The sequence below is a fragment of the Peromyscus leucopus genome, chromosome 1, assembly GCF_004664715.2.
Source record: "Peromyscus leucopus breed LL Stock chromosome 1, UCI_PerLeu_2.1, whole genome shotgun sequence".
Lineage (NCBI taxonomy): Eukaryota > Metazoa > Chordata > Mammalia > Rodentia > Cricetidae > Peromyscus > Peromyscus leucopus.
Window position 1 is genome coordinate 192,263,202 of NC_051063.1, and position 15,184 is coordinate 192,278,385.

At 38.0% G+C, this 15,184-nt stretch overlaps 1 pseudogene; it reads left to right on the plus strand.

Moving 5' to 3' along the window:
* The first annotated feature begins 10,855 nt into the window (after positions 1–10,855).
* Positions 10,856–13,718, plus strand: LOC119087001 (annotated as a pseudogene).
* The last annotated feature ends 1,466 nt before the right edge of the window (positions 13,719–15,184 follow it).

A 15,184-nucleotide genomic window follows, 5' to 3' on the forward strand; every position in this document is an offset into this window, starting at 1 on the left:
AATAATATTATTATAATTATGTAAATTGTATCATTGCAGTGTTGTATATCTAAAAATTTATGATGTGTATTATTTTAGCGGTAAGATCATTTCCCAGAATAATGGTAGTATATTCTTCATTATTACCTATGTCCAGGCTAGCCACATGTTCTCAGCTACATTAATCATTGTAGTTATGGACTCTTCATTGAGTGGACTTCTATCTGCTGTGGAATGGTCTGTATGTAAAATTAGTCTGATTGGTCAATAAATAAAACACTGATTGGCCAATGGCTAGGCAAGAAATATAGGCGGGACGAAGAGAGAGGAGAAAAGAAAGAACAGGAAGGCAGAAGGTCTCACTGCCAGCAGCCACCATGATAAGCAGCATGGGAAGATGCCAGTAATCCACGAGCCACGTTGCAAGGTATAGATTGATAGAAATGGATTAATTTAAGATATGAGAACAGTTAGCAAGAACCCTGCCATGGCCATACAGTTTGTAAGCAATATATGTCTTTGTGTTTGTTTGTTTGGGTCTGAGTGGCTTTGGGACTGGCAGGGGACAGAGATTTGTCCTGACTGTGGGCAAAGGGGAAAACTTTAGCTACAATATCCTATTATGTTGTGGTTGTTACTTCTGTCATATTTCTTCCACTGTTGTAGAAGTCAGCCTGTCTTTCCAGGTGAGTCCTTTTTGTAACTCTCATAGTTCTTTGCTGGGTGATAATGACTTTTGGTTACCTCCAGTAGAGAGCATAGCACCTTGTAGCAGTAGTAAAGCTAATCAGGTAACATGAAACGTCCAAGTAAGTGTCTGCTGGATTCCATCATTTATGACTCAAGTATTTTTGCAGTAGTTGGAAGGGTGAAGGTAGACATTAAGACCCAACACTACAAGAAATGGAATTGGAATTTGATAACTGTAAGGAGAAAACAGAGGATCAGATTGCTTTAACAGTGTTGCTCTCTTGTAGGTTGAGCACATTCAGGGATAGGTCCTACACTCAATAGTACTTTGGCAAACACAAATCTTATATGATAGGTTTGCAAATAAAGTAATTTCAAATTTTCTGGGTGGATAGGTAAGTAGGGATGGATCTGCGATAATTTTAGTGATAGATGATGAATATGATCAAAATTCTTTGCATGAAAATCTCAGTGAATTGATAAGAATATTTAAAATTTGTGATGGAAGCCATTTGTCTTTTAAGGTACCACTCTAGTGTTTTGAGTTTTCAACTGGTACTTATAGGAGCAAAGCAGGGGTGAATGCACCATAATGTTCTAACCTGTGTAAGTTTACTTTATGTGCAGAAATATTAAGTTGAATTTATTAAGACTAAGTAAACAGATTAGATCTCAGATTCTTTTTTTTTCTTTTTTTTTTTTTTTTTTTTTTTTTTTTTTTTTTTTTTTTTTTGTTTTTCGAGACAGGTTCTCTGTGTAGCTTTGCGCCTTTCCTGGAACTCACTTGGTAGCCCAGGCTGGCCTCGAACTCACAGAGATCCGCCTGGCTCTGCCTCCCGAGTGCTGGGATTAAAGGCGTGCGCCACCACCGCCCGGCTCCCTTTTTTTTTTCTTTTTAAATAATTTTTTTTATTAATTCTGTGGGAATTTCACATCATGTTCCTTAATCCCACTCATATCTGATTCTTTCCAGGTCTGCCATCCCACTTTGTAGCCTCCTCCCGCAAACAAACAAACAAAATAAACAAACAAACAAAAATCTTTGCTCTCTTGTTTGTCCTGCATCTTCGCCACATATTCTTTGATCAGCCTTGGGGCTTGTATTGTATCATACAGTATACCACTTACTCAAATGGCTGTATGTGCAAATGTTCATTTCAATGTGTTGTTGGGCTGGTTCAAGGCCTCTGGATTCTGGTTTACCATCAATATTGTGCCATCACCAAAACTTCTCTAGGATATCCTGCTGTTGTCCCTAAACATGGAGATCCTGTGGCTATGGATCTGCAGGACTGGTCCCTTCACTCACTCCAACAGGTCATAGATGCAGTAGATGTTGTCCTGGATATGGAGCTGGGTGGTAGCTTTGTTAGTCAGCATAGGCCTACACTGGGCCCAACCTGTCAGATGATATTTGATGTCAGTTCTTCCATACCGATACTGTCTGGGTCAGATCTCCTGTGCACATGGTATTGAGTAGGGCCAGTGCTATGTGTGGGGTCAGTTCTCCTGTTGCAGCATCTGGCAAGGGAGAAAATTGCTTCCAGGGCCATGGAGGATAGGAGGGGCTTGTTCTCAGTGTGGAGGCAACTTTCCCTTGAGCTTTCCTGTGTGGGGTAGGACCAGCTTTCTATTGCCCAGGCCACTGTGGCCAGCTTTCTCATGGCCTCCTGGTAACACAGGCTGAAGATAGTAACACAGACCCCAGCCTCAGTAGAATCATGGAGTGCATGGTTCTGTAGTTCAGTTACAGATATCACCATGGGCCTGGTGGCAGTGTTTCTGCTGTTGGACACCAATGTGGTCTTAGGTGGTGTTCCAGTGTGTAGGCATCTGGAAATCCTTTGGTTGTAACACAGACTGACATCATCCCAGACACTGGCTGCAGCGTGGCAATGGATCCAGACATGGCCCTCAGGTGCATCTCAGGCCTGATGTCACCATGGCCCTGGTGTCAGCTTGGTCCTCAGACTTCAAAATGGCCTCAAGTGGGCCTCCAGACATTGGGCATCAGTATAGCCTTGTAGGTAGCATGAGCAAAGGACATCAACACAGCTTTGGTAGGTCACAGACCCACACATGGTCTTTGGTGGCAGCACAGGCCTTGAAATCACATGGTCCCAGGTGACAGCATAGATCGCCCATCTTAGCTTGTTCCTTACCTCTGTTTTTAGACCTATTTCTCACCTTAGCACATGAACTGCTCTGCTTCTTATTCCCTCCCATTCCCCAAAACCTACTGTTGTGGGATGGTCTTTCACTAGGCTGTGAATATGTTTTGCTACCATTGATTAATAAAGAAACTGTTCTGACCAATAGTAAGGCAAGATATAGCCAGGTGGGAAATCCAAGAATAGATAACAGGGAGGAGGAAGGTGGCATGTAGGGAGACGCTGAGTGCTGCTTGGGGAGCAAGATATAATGGAACACAGGTATGCCAGGAGCCACCTGTTAATACATAGATTAATAGAAATGGGTTGAATTAAGTTGTGAGAGCTAGTTAATGATAAGCTTGAGCCATAGGCCAAACAGTTTGTAATTAATATAAGTCTCTGTGTGCTTACTTGGGACAGAGTGGTTGCTGGACACAGGAAAACTTCCAGCTACAACATACCTGTTCATCTTAGAGGCATGTCCCTGCCCAATTCTCAGGGCACTTGGTGGGCCTGTGACTGGCTTCCACTTGTCACATATCTCAGGTTCTGAATGAGACAAAGGAACCAAGTGTCCAAGAAGATAAGGAGGAGAGTACTGAAATCTATGAAGATACTAAGTGCATGGAACACAGCAACAAAGGGGATAATGTCCCCCACATATATTATCTGTCTTCTGTGTTCAGAAAACGTGTATAGAAGAAACAGTTCCCAGGCAGCTGACACTCTCCAGCATGCTTGATGAAGAGGTGAGCACTCTTAAATATTGTTCCAAAAGTTTATGTTATTGAAAGATCTTCAATGTACACAGTCTTTAGTGTTTAGTTTTTTTTTAAATTAATTTACTGATTAACTTGACCCATTGATTAACACCTGTTAAACCACTGCCTTGTGCTCTACTATCCTGAGGATCTGTAGACCAAAAAGCATTCTCACGTGTATGGAGAATTGTCATCAGGGCTTACTGAACACTTTGGGAATTTCATAGGTACCTTGTGAATCATGACTCCCAGGAGGCCACAACATTCTCCTTTAGAAAGTCCTTCTCTATTTGTAGCTGCTCTAGGCTGTAGCCAAAAGAGCTCAGTGACCATGGTTCAGTTTTACCAAGACACTGTGCCTTGGCTGTTTGGCCTTATTATAATTGCCTTCTACATTCCATAGAGAGAAAAGCACCTGGTCTTATCTTTATGCAAAAATTCTTAATGACAAATAGAAGCATGTATGCATTGAAGGCTTGTGATTAGTTCTCATGTGAGTTTTATGACTGAGTCTCACAGATTTGGTATTAGTTGTTTTGGGAATCATGCACATGCCTCACTGGTAGTATTAGAATTATAAACTGTATATTGCCAGTAATATTTTTTATGGTGAAGGAAATCAGCTCTCAACAATGTTCTTTTTTAATATGGATGGTTATTATTCTATATCTACATCCTCATTCATCTCATGTTGTAACATCCTTCTAATAAAGCTTTATCTCCAACAATCTCTTTCTACTTGTGTTACTCCTTTTATCTGTGACATGCAGAGTGGATTGCCTATGTTACACACAAGAATGTGGAGCTTCCAACTATAGTTCTCACCACAAGAGTGAAAGAGTTATGAGATAGAGTAACACAGCTGAGACAGGTAAAGAAGAGACAGATGACATCCAAAGTCATGATCCAAGAACACCGAGAGATCTCTTTGTATCTGCTAGAAGTTGAAATATCAAGGTTGTTGCCAACAGACATGTTCAAGTTCATGTTCTGTTCTTCTAATTAGATCTTACTTCCCAAGGCTTCCAGAACTTCCTTAAATAGTGCCATCATTTTGGTTCCAAGGATGCAATCACCAAGTGTGTTGTGGTTTATGTGTGGGTGAATTCCATTCAAACCCTATGAGTAAAGGCACCTGATTTAGGCTAAGCTGAGTGAATGAGGGATTGAGAACAAGTGGTTACAGTAAAATAAAGTGATTTGGGATGTGGAGAATGAGGTTGTGTGTTACTTTCTGTTGTTACAAAATATCATGACCAAGTCCACTTATGTAAGAAAGAGCCTATTGAAGCCAAGGCTTGCAGAAGGAGCATGCATAAAGGCGGGGAGGATGGCAGCTGGTCACCAAAAGAGGAAGTGATCACAGTTATATGCACACAGGAATAAAGTGGGTATTGAATGTGGGATATAAATTCTCACAACTTGTCCCTATTAGTGTAGCGCCTCCATTGATTCTCCATCATTCAGATACTTCATTACGTTCTCTAGAACACCACCACCCAGAAACCAAGTGTTCAAACACTAAGGCATTTCTCATTTGCTTAGATTTGTCCTCCTGTCTCTCATAGGCTCATGATTGTCGTATAATACAGAACATATTCTTCTTATATGTTTAAAAGTCTTAACACAAGTTCAAAAGTACAACATCTAAAGTTTCTTCTGAGATGAAAAACAATTTCTTAAATTTAATCCACTATAATATCAAAACTCATATTAATGCTTCCAACACAGACTAGTAGAAAATATGCATTTACATTCTGACCAGGAGGAATGGAGCAGAGTGATCAAATATGGGGTTGAAACTAAACAGAAATTGAGCAGTGCTATCACCAAAGCATGTAGCTACATATTTTGTATATGAGATTTTATGTCCAAATTCCTATATATCTCTAAATATTTTTCCATATCATACATCTCTCTCTCTAAGGGTGGTTCTACTCCTTGCATGCAGCTCTTTTTGCTCAGTATGTCAACGCTCTGGCAAATCCAACTTATGTGCTCTCCACTGCAGTTAAAGGTCTACATTTTCCTTGACACAAATAATGCTGGTGATTCTTCTTTCCACTAAGTAATTTTACACTAAGGAAATAACCTCAGCTTACAGAATACTTAATGAAATCACCTGATTTTATTTGTGAATATTAGTTGCATATACAATCTATGAAAGATAGGAATGTGTTCAGATTTTAAGTCATTGGGAGGGGATGTTGATAATTTTTCCTAGTATATTTACAAATCACCATTTTGAGTTAATTTGTATGCAGTTTGTATTGATTTTTAGTGCATATTATGACATTGAGTTTTTCCTTTTGCAGACAATTCAGTAGAGATCCCTGAATTACTGACTTACTCCTCTCTGGTGAGTGCTGTAAAATCAAGAAAAACTTGGATATGATAATTAATTATCCATTTCTTTTTTTAGAAAATTCAGGAGAAAGCTGGAGTTCAATGAAACACACAAACCTCTTTGCAAGATTCTAATACATGAAACTTCAACATGCTTAACATTCTCTGTCAGTGTTGTCTTTCAGGTGTCATGAGAATGTAAGAACCTCCCCCAAAATTTACTTCTTTGGAGACACAGAAGACTTCTAATCAATTTCGTTAATTGTCCCAAAGCAATAATTGTCATTCCCACTGTTGTTGAAATGAAAACTGCTGTTCAGTAGGGAGGAGAAGTCACAGAGCCTCAGACCTTTATCTCAGAGTTGTGCTGCCTACCTCCTTCACAGGACTGGATTTCAGGATATTGAGAGCTGCATATAAGGGAGACAGTTTGGCAAAGATTATTCAGATGAGCACTGGGCATCCCATGTAGGAAGCAGAGCCAGCAAAGAAGGTAGATTTCGTAAGTGTTCATGTCTGGCAATGGATTTTTTGGGGTGAAAAAAGATACAGTAAAATTTTATTCAAGATATGGGAAAATTTTCTGAGCTGTAAGAAGCAACTAAGAAAATCATCCCACCTCCTGCCATTTAAACATCCTACATTTAACCAATATAATGCAACAAAACGTCAGGTGATTATTTAGTGTTCTAAATAATCAAGAAGTTTGACTTTGAAGGTGTTAAATGATTGTAGCTATTGACACAGAAATTCGTATTTACACATCAGTCACATGAATCAAAGACTAATTGTTCAGTATGACAATAACATTCTCGTGTATCAGCTTTATGTGAATAATAAAGATTTTATTAGGACAATAGCAATCGTTAAACCGGGAAAGTTGCAGAATGTGGACCTGCTGTGGTGTAAACTTGTTTCTAGGCAGCACTACATCTAGGTCTGGGGCAGGAGCCATGTTTCTCAGAGTCAGGGGTCTTGGCCAATGAGGCTGCTTTCCCTCTTGAACTTGGGAACAGAGTGTTGTATGAAAAGTGATGTTGTAATTATGAGTCATGCACATCCCTTATCTGGGACAAATTTATCTTCTCCTATTTCTCCTGGCTTAGTAACATTCTCATTTCACTGAGACATCAGGATGAGTTTCCCAGTTCTCAATGCAGGATGTTAAGACAGTCCTGAACTTCTCTCTGGATAGACAAGGATGCTACCACAGAGCTACACCTGAACACTAAGTTTCCTTTTTAACTTAAATTATTACAACATATGGCATTTCACAGTGCTCAGATGATACTCTCTGAATGTATTTTAGATTAGTTTCTTGCCAAAATCTTGATATGTTATCAATTGTTTGACTTGGTTAAGGAAATAGTAAACATAAGCCTTTAACTTGAAATTCATAATTAAATTTCCTCTCTGTATATGTGTGTTCCTGCTAAGGTACATGAGTGATTTTAGGTAAATTTCAATTATATCTGGGACATTGTGTCAGAGAAAGAGATTATGTGAGGGTCTGTGTTGGGGCAGCCAGTGTCTATGTGTGATAGAATATTTTTGTGTGCAAGTGTATGAATATTTATGTATGTGATTGTGTGATCTTATGTATGTGTTTATAAGTGTGTATCTGCTTATGTGCATTTTTGTTTGTGTGTGTGTGTATCTTATGATTCTGTCTGTGTGCAGTCACAGTGAGAAACTCAGCTGTCTTTCCTCAGATATCTATTTATATATTTGTTTGTGTTTTTGAGATATCTCTAACTCTCTCACTGTTCTAGGCTGGCTGGACAGGGAGCTTCAAGGATCTCTCTGCTCTGCCTCTCCAGTCCTTTGATGATAGCTTTGTGCCATGCACAATTTTTTTATTAGCTGTGCAGATGGAACAAAGTTCTCACATGCACAAGGCAAATTCATTAGCATCAGAGCTTTGTCTGTTTCTTGGTAATTTTTATTCCATGCTGTTATACTGAATATTATTTTCCTGAACAATGAGGGAAAGCCAGAGGAATATAGTTCAATATTTCATTTAATTGATAATAGAGTGTGTCCCTCAGATACAAGTTTGATGCCAAAATGATTATTGAGTCTGTTTTGTCCTCATCAATCCAACTTGACCACAGGCAGTTTCTGTTTGTTTGGACTCTAATTTTAACATGGCATTTTAATATAATGCAAGAATCTTTGTAAACAATTGCCAGTTATAAAAAGAAGCTGAAAATCAACCATATGCTTGAAAGTGTGGCTGACATAGCCTTATGCAGCAGAAACTTATGTGAACGTACAAGCAATCCATAGATGTTCACATTTCTTAAGTGTCCTCATTGCCACAATACTTTCCCTCTTTCCCAGATCTTATCTCAGCAATGAAGACTATGGCATTGTCTAACCCAAACAGTTATTAATATCACAAAAGTTGCCAAATGAACAGTTTCATGCAGTAATTTGTACTTGCAATTCTGTTTGGAGTTTTCAATTTAACTCTAGGAAGTCTCCAAACTCAATGAAATCTTTAGTAAGTACTCATCAGACAGAATATGTTTGCAGTTGTTGTGACAAATGTGGCCACACCGTGTGTTCTTGTAAGTAACTCTGTGTCTCAAAAAGCAAGTGATAGCCACTGGAAACTGAAAGAGTGACTCCGGATATTGTAACCAGGGATGGTCCACATGTCTCATAATTTTTAATGGGGATCCAGACAGTTCTCTCTTTTCCCATTATTTCTTCCTTTTCTACACTGAATAAGGGTTGCAGTCCTTCTACCAGACTCTCAAATAGAGGGTTCTTTCCACTTCACTATTGATTTCAAGATGATTCCAAGCCCTTACTTGCTCATATGCTGGAGTACTGGGACTGTGAACATTCATTTCTGTCCTCACAGGTCTGCACTATCTGCTGTCAGTGTGTCCAGACAAGTTCTCCAGGTGGGTAAACCTTAAGAAGCTGCCAAACATACTGAGTTTTTCAAGATCCTTGGTAAAATTCTATACTCTGGTGAATATACTTCCTTATTTGATTTCATTATCAAACATTATAAAGTTTTGCAAAGTATCAATAAGTGAAGGATATGCAGGCAGTGATACGCAAGAAGGTGTGAATAAAATCTGATCAGACTTCATCTACCTGGATCAAACTTTGGTAAATCTGATATCAGTATATTTAAACACAATATAACTTGGAAAAATGTGTCCTGGTATAATACAACCCCTGGTGCACAAGGAAGCATAATTAGACTGAAACTCAACTAAGGGTACATCTAATTTCATTCAAGAAATGGGTTCAGGAGAAATACTGTCTGTGTTAGCTCAAGGGCCTAAGGAAGGATCTGGCCTGTTGTGAGTCATACAGATAGCAAAGAGGTCATTTGGGCTACTAGCCACCTCTTGGTTTTCTGTGATGGGGGATTGGGTGAGCCTCTGACAATATAGATAATATGTCTCTAGCTATATAGATAACAGGTCATTTAGACTATTAGGTATCTCTGGTCTTGGTTTTGAGAGATTGGTATTGCCTGGTTCAACAGACAATGTAGACCTACAGGCAATTAATCCCCTCCAATTCCCAGCTTTCTGGATAGAAGAACAAATTTTACATCTTTTCCATTAAGAAGACAATCCTGCATACTTAGCATTCCTGGTTTCCCTGGATATCTGTGGGTGCAAGGGCCTTTGTGTTCTCAACACTTTAAGTATAACAAAGGATCTGGATGGCATTCCAGTGATCATCACAATGAACTTACCATTTACATCACATATATCCACGGATTTTTCATGATTATGTCATGAGCTGTGCCTGTGGTTTCATGATATTTGTACTGTAGAGACTCCAACTTCATATCAATCACATCTCAACAGCCTTTGAACAATTCCCATTTTTTGGTGATAGGTGATCTTATAACAACAACAACAACAACAAAACAAACAAAAAAACCACATAGAACACATAAATGTCTATCATTCAAATTCACAAATGACATTCAATATAGATGAATAAAACAAAAATTCATGGGGTATGACAAACCCAGGAATCCATAGGCTCATTTGGATATGTGCTGAAAGTTCCAGGCCAGCATACATTAAAGCATGAGACACTTACTAAATTCTACCACCAAGAAATAGAAATATGAAATTGTCATTTACCCTTGTACAATCCAAAACTGTGTCACTGATAATAGTATTCTGTTGCACTACTGGGTGAGTGGGATTTGAGGAAGATGAGTTCTTATCTGTGTTAACCTGTTAGAGACTGGATCACTGCTGACCTGTGTCGTGCTTTTCACATTTGGGATCACAATGTAAAAACTCCTATTTTTTCTATTTTATTTCTATTTCACTGCATATGAGTTTTATGAATTCCTTGATATTTCACTTACACTACTTCAGAGACAGCACCATGTGAGTATCAGCTGAGGCTTAGCACTCTTAAAGTATTGGGGAATCTAAAGTTAGATGGTAAATTCTATGGATCAATTGTGAATTTTGAAGGCAAAGCCATAGATAGACATGCAATTCAGTAACATACAGAATTCCAGTTTCCAAAATATTGGCTACAATGTGATCACTGTTTCCATTCTGTAAAATGATTGCTTATCCCAATGCTTACAAATAGCTGCTGTTTCCTACTTTATATTTGTGCTATGGCATCATGATCCAAACATTAGATCAAATGAAAGCACTGACATTCCTATCCTGTTTATTCTGTAACTGTGTGTGTATACTTCAATACTTCAGCAGTCTTACGAAGTTATTACTATTGCCTAAATAAATTTTATTTGAGGCAATGACTTGGTGTGTTGCACACACTGGCTTTGCAATCTTAAGCACAAGTGATTCTGGCATACCCACATCATAACTATAGAAATTTCAATTCAATCGTTTTGTTTAACCAAGTAATTTTTGCAATAATTTATATAATTAAAAGATGCTAAGTGACAGAATGGACCTGAAGAATTTGGCAATAGGAATAGTGTTCTTACTCCAGAGCATAGTTGGAGTTCTGGGAAATTTCTCTCTTCTTTCCTACTATCTCATCCATTACTACATTGATCAGAAGTTAAAGACCAAGGATTTGATTCTCACACACCTCTTCACAGCCAACTCCTTGATCATTGTTTCTAAAGGTGTGCTAGAGACAATACAGGCTTTTGGGTTGAAATGGTTTATCAGTGATTTTGGCTGCAAACTCCTTTTGTACATTCAAAGACTTGGCAGAAGCATGTCCATCGGCACCATCGGTTTCTTGAGTGTCTATCATGGCCATCACTATCAGTCCAAGAGACTCATGTTGGAAGGATCTGAAAATCAAAGCTACAAAGTACATTGGACTCTCCATTTCCCTCTGCTGGATCATGTACATGATAATAAATATGATTTTCCCTGTGTATCTATATATCAAAGAGGACAGCAAAAACCTGACACATAAAAGAGATTTAAAATATTGCTCCACTGTAGGTTATAATGAAGTCACAGGCTTATTGTATATAGCTTTAATTGTATTTCCTGAAGTTTTGCTTTCTTTGATCATTTCCTGGACTGGGGATCCATGGTTGTCATTCTCTACAGGCACAAACAACGGGTTCAACACATCCATAGCGCTCATGTTTCCACCAGAGCATCCCCTGAGTCCAGAGCCACCCAGAGCATCCTGGTCCTGATGTTTCACTTTTCTAGCTTTTATGCCCTCTCCTCTATCTTACAGGGTTGGAATGCTCTTGTATATAATAGTGAATGGTGGTTAATGAACATCACAGCCATCATTTCTGTGTGCTTTCCCACATTAGGCCCTTTTATTATGAGACATAATGCCATTGTATTTAAATTCCTTTTTTTCTGCACAAGAAATCAAAATATCACATAATTGTACTATAGGTACAAAGATTTGACAGCTTTTCTGTATATTATCTAATTATTTATTCATTCATCTTCTACTAATTAATGAGGAATCCACTTGTCACTTTAATGTAAGCTGTCATATGTGTTTGAGCTTCATCTTGTTTATACTCGTACCTATGAAATCATATCAGAAATGAGCAAAATTTATTGACCTGTCTTAGATAAACTGTGCTCCATTGATAGAAATCATACTACTGTTTCTTGAGGCAAAGTGAATGAGTTAGAACTCAAGTCACTCAATGCAAATTTCTAGAAAGTGAGTGATGGAGTAGTATATGCAGTAGAGACCTTTGTTAGAAGCAAGCACAAAGTTGTATGGTAGTATAAGCTGATACCATAAATTTACTTGACTCTATCATGCATATTATTGCTTATACACAGATATTCCTGTCTACTTACTTTATTGTGTTTGTGTAAGCAAGATGTTTGGAAGTATCTATGTCAATCTCTGGAGCTAAGGACAAAATAGTTTTAATGCTAAAATAAATAAAGTTCACATCTCTTCATAATGCAAGTGTTGTTACAGTTTTCCTATATTTTTCTTTGTAAGATTTTTTTCCTTAGGGATTTTAGTGCAAGATACCTTCAACTGTATGTATCCACTTTGCCTACTTCTAACCTCTAGGTTGGGAAATGGTGGGTAAGAGGAACAGTTCTCATTAGAGTCTTCTTACTGTGAACCCTTCCACAAATAGTCAACACCTCTGTTTCTCTGATAAGAATTTTATGCTTCCATTTAAGTTGTGTTATAGTTTTAAAGAATAATATCAGCTGTTCAAGTATGAAAATTATTACAGCTGTGATTCCAAATAAGATGATTCAATAAATCATCAGTCTTTTAGATATTGGGAGCTAATTTTCTCTAGGTTATAGTCACTGAATGTCTTTAGAATGAGTTTCTTCTATATAGAATCAGTTAATTTATAACAGTGCAGAATATTTCAATTATTGAAATTGTTGTAATACTGACAAGAGAAATGATTTACTTCTTGAAGTAAAATACTGTTAAACTATATCATCTCAAGCATATGAAGATGGAATGGTAAGAGAAATATATGAGATATATTCAATGTGGAATATAGACCCCGTCTACAGCTGTTTTATGTGTAGAATACATTTTTTAAAAATAGCATCTCTTCAAAGTGATAAGAACATATCCTTTTAAAAAAGAAGCCAAAAATAAAATTAGTCAATCTGATCTCACAGGGATGTAACGTGATTGTTTTACAGTGTGGAGAAATTTAGTAGACCATTATCTTCTAGGTCAAACATATTAAAAAATCATAATATACGAGTGAAGCCAGGATATAATAGAACCTTATATATGCTATGATTTTTCACTATTCACACATAGTACTTGTGACACATTATATCAACTTGATATGTGAGAGTTTAGCACATGCAATTGGTAACAAAACAGAAGGATGATAATTATATATCAAAATACATGTTTTGTAAGTATCAACTATGTCTGGTGTGTTCATACAGGAGGATAGATCACAGGTAACTGACTGCAATTCCTATATGACTGTGTTATGATCTGAGTGACTTGAACTGGTATATGTTGCCAGGATCCAGGTTTAGGATCTGGGTAAAGATTCTGAACTTTCTCCATGTGAGAAGCCAATGGAAGCCACAGCCAATAGTTAGCTCCGCTGTGCTAGTGCCCATTGCACCCCAAATACTCTTCTCTGTGGTGTTATGAGAGCAACTTCTTTACAGCTAGAGATAAGTCCTAACAGCTCTTGGGGGATGAGAAACGACCTTAAAGTCCCTCAAAGTATATATACAGAGAAATTTTTCTAACTCCACCTGAGCTTGGTGAAAACAATTCTCTTTTTCTCTATTTGTCTCAACCAGACTTTACTTTGTGTAAATATTTCTATTCACAGGGTGTGGCAGTTTGAATGAGATCCACTTCTGTAGGCTCGTATATTTGAATGCTTTGTCATCAGGAATGGTACTATTTAAAACAATTAGAATGATCAGCAGGCTTAGCCTTGTTAAAGGATGTGTTTCACTGGAGTGTTTTATCTTTTAAAATCCATGCCCAGCCCAGGCTGTCTTTCTGCTTGTGGATCAGGATTTAGGTCTCAGCTACCTACCCAGCTTCATGCCTGCCACTTTTCATGCCCTGTGTTATGATGATAATGGACTAAGCACCTGAAACTTTAAGCAGGCCCCTAACTACATGCTTTCATGAGTTGCATTAGTTATGGAACCTCTTAACAGAAATGGAACACTGACTAAGACACTGGTTCTCTTGAAGAGTCACTTATAATTACACAGTTGGGTGTTGATAGTAGTGACACAGGGTAGCTGTGAGCAGTCAGAATGAGAAGGTGGCTTAGAGAAAAAGGAAAAAGTAGGGTTCGGGTGATGTGCAGTCTCTGAACCATTATGTAGGAGTTCGCAAGGAAAAAGAGAAAATGCCATAAAGAGAAGAAGCTTATTACATGTATCCAAAGGATTCAACATCCTTTAGGTTAAAATGGGCAATTAAGTGAATGGAAGGGTACCAAATACTGTAAAACCAGTAATGTATGGAGACACATCCACAAAAGGAATAATTACTCTTATTCCAATCCCAATCATTTTGGCAGTCAAAGCATGGATTAAATTCCAAGTTACAGAGAATAGGAAAATAGAAATGTAGAGACATATATGAGGAATTGACTATGTCTAGGGTTTAGACAAATAGTTAAACACTGATAAGTGATGGTTAATGTTATTGAGAGATATGTATGGTAAGCAAATGTAGTGAATAGTTTTGCTTCAATTAACCTAAGGTTTTGGGTAACTTGACTAATTAAGAGCTTTTGGCAATTATCCTCTTCTATTGATCTCCATGAGGTGCTCCCACTGACATAATATTAATGTCAGTGGGGAGGGATGTCACTGTGATATCCTGGATGTTTTGAGCACTTTACAGACATCTTGAAAAAGGCCACTGCCAAGATGGCTAATGGTAGATCCACAAAATTTCCCTACAATAGGCCTTGCTCTATCACAACTGCCCATTCATGTAGCAATGACAAAACTTCCCATTATCTATAACTCCCTTTAAAACAATGCCTGTAGAATCTTCTCTAGACTGTACCTCAGGTGTTTAAATGTTGTCAAACCTATTCCCTGCTACAATTCCTATCTTGGTGATTTTTCTATTGCTTTAATAATATAACTCGATCAAGGCAACTTACAAAAAAACATTAAATCTGGAAGAAGCTTATCAATAGCTTGAGCATCATTAAAAGATATTACAGTGGCTTCTGCCCCATTGTCTACCAGAACCCTGGTGGGTCTGCCACCCAGGTAAATGGTCAGACCCCTGGTGGGTCTGCCACCCAGGTAAATGGTCATCATGTGAGGGTTA